At 39.4% G+C, this 5,041-nt stretch overlaps 1 protein-coding gene across 1 annotated transcript in view; it reads right to left on the bottom strand.

The window, feature by feature from the left end:
• The window catches only part of LOC144956852 (uncharacterized), a 15,504-nt gene extending 14,779 nt beyond the window's left edge, over nt 1-725 (bottom strand). The window contains exon 1 of the mRNA XM_078887630.1: nt 713-725. The gene's annotated coding sequence lies outside the window, so the exon portion shown is untranslated. The remainder of the gene's footprint in view (nt 1-712) is intronic.
• Between the last annotated feature and the right edge of the window lie 4,316 nt (nt 726-5,041).

Here is a 5,041-nt window from a genome sequence, read left to right as displayed (position 1 = left end):
CCCCTATATATATATATAATATCATATATACATGGCCGATTGGTTAAGGCATTGCACTGTGATCCGGATGACCCGGGTTAGAGCCCCGCTTCAGGTACTTTCGTTTTTTTCCTTGAGCAAGATTATTAATCCCCAATTTGCTCACTTGGACAACAAGGGTGATTCCTGTTGACATCAGACATCTTGTTTGATGAGTTATCTATATTCCTTCGTGGAATGCCTAGGCGACGATTTCTTATGATATCGTGGCGCAAAAGGCATAATTTAATATATAATATATATATATATATATATATATATATATATATATATAATATATATTATAATGATATTTAATATAGAAATAAAGAAGTGTTTCGGTCCCTTCCCGAACTTCTTAAACGTCTAAGGGAGCTGAACCTTAGTCATTTATTCTAGGTGCATTTTTACTTTATTTTTATTTATTTATTTGTTATAATTTGACGACACGGGGATTGAACCCGAACCTATGGATCCAGATCTTTTATTTTGTCATTTTTTGCTCTTATTCACTACGCTATAGGTGCTGATGATGAAATGACATCATTTATTCATGATGTTGTCGATAGAGTTCGTCTCCATTTAAAGTTAGTTGATGATTTTAGAGAACATTTCTTACAAAAATTTTAATGATTTAATAGTGATTCATTAACAGCTTTTTTTTTCTCTCCAAAGATCACCGAAGCTGACTTACGTGACTGCATTAGGTCGTCTCCAACTAAAAGTTGTGATCTGGACCTCATGATACTCCTTGCTAAAAATGCATTGGTGTAATATTAACACCACATACATGTGTTGTAAATGATTTGTTGCAATCGGGTGCTGTATCAGACATTTACAAAATTGCTCATGTCAAGCCCCGTTTGAAAAAAAAATTAATTTGATAGAACTTGAAAAACTATCGCCCGGTCTCTAATCTTCCTTTTCTATCTAAAATCTTGGAAAAGCTTGTATAAAAACAATCACTGTCTTATCTTTAAAACAATTATTTTGAAGAAAAATGTCAGTCGGCTTATAGGCAACATCATTCGATGGAAACCGCACTTGGGTTGTTAATGATCTTCTCTCTGTTATAGACAATGGTTCATGTTCTTTTCTGAATTTACTTGACCTATCATCCGCTTTTGATACTATCGATCACAACCTTCTTCTCAAACGTCTTGAAATTACTCATAATGTGTCTGGTGCAGTGCTTGATTGGTTTAGGCCATATTTGTTTAATCGTTAACAGATTATTACGATGGACGAATATAGATCTGAAGAAATCTTTCTTGACTGTGTTCTCCAGTGTTCAGTACTTGGACTCGTTCTTTTTGTTCTGTACGTTGACCCTCTGTCTAAAATCATCAGAAGCTAATGATACGTACTGCGTCTCCAATACGAGACATTTAAAAGGAGTATCAGACATTAGTGACAGAGGTGCTGTATGTGGCGGACTGGAAGTGGATAATGAAACAGATTTGAAGCTGGGGGATGCTTCCATTCAAGTTGTTGACAAAATGGAAAACCTTGGCTCATTCTTAGACTCTGGACTGTCGACGGAGCATCAGGTTAATAGCTTGGTTAGATCTCTCTTTGTCCTTTAAAAAAAGATTGCTTCCATTGCATTAGACGGTTCATATCTGAGGATGTGACCAAACACCTGGATGTGTCACTCGTGCTATCGAAATTGGATTATTGTAATGCTATGTTGTTTGGCGTTTCGCAATATAATCTGAGACGTCTTCAGATTGTCCAGAACAGCGTTGCCAGACTAGTATTCATGAAGCATAGGTGTGATTCATGACCTGCATTAGCTGTCTGTTGAGATAAGGATTAAATTCAAAGCTTGTGTTTTAGTGTATCGTTGTCTTGAAAGTAGTCCCTTCCTACCTTTTGAAACTAATTGAATGATATTCAAAAACCCCTCCCCTTACGTTCCGCCAGTGATTCCACCAAACTAGTTGTCCCCCGAATACGCAAAAATGCTGGAATGAGATTACACTAAAATGCTTACATTATGCATTCAAAATAACACATACTCGTATATAACAATACATAACAGAGAGATGATTTACAAGGGAAAAAATAACATCTTTTAACTATACATTTGACTGTTTCCCTCCCAGCTAAAGAATCTGGCGAGGGTCAGGACAAAACTAAGTAATCTCATTCCAAGACAAAGACAGAAATCATGTTGGAAAACAGATGTAGGAAGATAGAAGATACAGAAGTACCTCCCTGCCCACTAGGATTAGGAACTCCATCCAGATTCTACGTTTCGATACCACTTTTTCAGAAGTGGTTGATAGTCTTGATAGTAGAACACTACTAAAAAAATGATTCTCTATCTATTGTCTTCTGGCAGTTTTCTACTCATTAGATTCCTTGTTATTATCAACATAAGTGCCTGCTACTAGTGCGGGGCAGTCCTTGGCAAGCTTAAGGACCACGGTCCTACGGTCCTTGGGAAATGAAGACCGCAAGGACCGGTCTCTAGACCGGTCCGTTCATTCTTGAACCGTTAAAGACCGCTACACGATGAAAACCGTGGCCTACAGGAGTAAAACACACGGAGTAGTCACACTCATTTCAAATTGTAACCTAATTAGAGAAGAGGGGTGATGCCTTCTTTATTTGCTCACCGTACTTCATTGTTACTTCGATAATTTAATAAAATTTGAAATTTATCCCCATTAACGGAGATAATGGCATCGCCCAAGGCGTTGATCGAGTTGTTCGTGGCGTTGATACACACACGCAACTCCTACCCGCCCCCCTCCCCCCCCCCCCACACACACATTAGAGGGCAGCGAGCATTGAAGAGTAAGAGAGAGACGTGAAGTTATAATAAGAGGGGGTGGATGAGGTGATAAAGGGGTCGATGGTGACTTTTCGCCAGATCTAACAAACTCAGCTACCCATTCATTGCTGAGTAGACAGGGATTCAGAAAAAAATCGACTGCACCCGGGATCGATCTCTGGCCCTTTGCGTATAAAGAGAGTGCTCTATCAACTGAGCTATCGGGGTCCCCAAATATTCTATTGGACCTTTTAAAAATACAGACGTTATAACTGTTTTTTTTTGGACGGAAGAAACTAATGAAACTCATATTACTTGATTAGTTAAAACACCAAACGAAATTTTAATATTATTGTATTATTTTAAATGACAACAATGCGATAGAAAGGAGTGGCGACAAGAGATGGACAAAAGAAAACAAAAAATCAGACTTGCAACTTGCTAGGTTCGACCCACACACACACACACACACACACACACACACACACATCTTTAGTAGTCACATACATTTCAAACAATAACCCATTAGAGAAGAGGGGTCATGCCTTCATCATAGATCATTGTCATTGCGATCATTATGGTGTAGTAAATTTTGAAATTTACCCCGTATAATGGAATCGTCCAAGGCGTGCGCCTCCTGTTCCCCCCATCTCACACACGAAAGGGCGGTTTGCGGAGTGAAGGGAGGTGGTCGTCTGCCTCTATGGTCGTCTGTGTCGTTTAGTGTATGGCAAAGGGGGGTGGTGCGATTAATTAAGTGGGATGGGTGGTGATTGGTGGAAGATAGGCAAAGGACCGAGGCAACGAATCGCTGGGGAAGTAGTATGGCGCGAGACCGTTGAAAGGTGATAAGAAGTGAGGACCGCCGGCGGTCTTCCTCTTTGGGACTGGACCACGGTTCACAGCTAAAAGACCGTGGGACCGGTCCTCGGTCCGGTCCTCAGCGCGGCACTACCTGCTACACCCTCTTTTCTGAATGGTTTGATTGTACAGCTTTTAAGGCAATTATAGTGATATTAAGCTGCTAGAAGCTGTGGGCTGTGGAAAGTAATTAAAAAATGAATATTATAACATATTCAGAAAAGAACAAAATACCAATCACGGAATGATTCGGGCTCACAACCCTTCTTCAGTCCGAAAAAAGCCCAATAACAAACAAACAAAATAAAAACACCCAATAAAACATAAATACATGACTAAAAAAGCAGACCGACGACTAAATATTTCGTACTAATGAAATATTTAGTCGTCGGTCTGGTTTTTTAGTACGAAAATTTCATCATCGTACGAAAAATTTAGTCGTTGATCTGTTTTTTTTAGTGATGTATTTATGTAAATAATGTAAACTAAGGTAAAGACTGGATGAGACACAACTCTCCATGTTGGATGGCTATGGTTTTGTCCATGAAACTTGACCTATGGAAAGAGATGAAACGCCCATCCATCAGCTGCACTGCGACTGACGCCTTGGTTATCCCAGTCTTCCCTTGGAATAGACCCAAGAGACAAATTTCCCCTATGGGATGAATAAAGGGGATCTTTCTTTCTTTATCAAGTGATGAGATCTGACTGTTTATCTGACGCCTCTCTCTCTCTCTCTCTCTCTCTCTCTCTCTCTCTCTCTCTCTCTCTCTCTCTCTCTCTCTCTCTCTCTCTCGCTCTATATCTGAGTAAGTGCAGCAGAAAACCTACTATGTATTGACACAACCATTAAAGGGTCAGAATAGTTCAGTTGGTAGAGCACTCGGGATAAACTTCCACACCGTGTGACTTATAGCTCTGAAGGACTACAACCACTTGGCATTTTATTCTGACTGCTGTTTGTGTGTTACAGAAAAAATCTCACGATCTTGGAACCTCTGGTTGTTGTTTAAGAGTTACAGAAAAAACCTCACGATCCTGAAACCTCTGATTGTTGTTTAAGAGTTACAGAAAAAATCTCACGATCTTGGAACCTCTGATTGTTGTTTAAGAGTTACAGAAAAAACCTCACGATCTAGGAATCTCTGACTGTTATTTAAGAGTTACAGAAAAAATCTCACGATCTTGGAACCTCTGACTGTTGTTTAAGAGTTACAGAAAAAATCTCACGATCTTGGAACCTCTGACTGTTGTTTAAGAGTTACAGACAAAACCACACGATCTAGGAATCTCTGACTGTTGTTTAAGAGTTACAGAAAAAACCCTCACGATCTTGGAACCTCTGACTGTTGTTTAAGAGTTACAGACAAAACCACACGA

The sequence above is a fragment of the Berghia stephanieae genome, chromosome 11 (genome assembly GCF_034508935.2).
Source record: "Berghia stephanieae isolate SIO BIC M18660-M18661 chromosome 11, UCSD_Bste_1.3, whole genome shotgun sequence".
Lineage (NCBI taxonomy): Eukaryota > Metazoa > Mollusca > Gastropoda > Nudibranchia > Aeolidiidae > Berghia > Berghia stephanieae.
The sequence above is the reverse complement of the archived record's forward strand: the minus strand, read 5'-3'. Positions and strand labels throughout refer to the sequence as shown.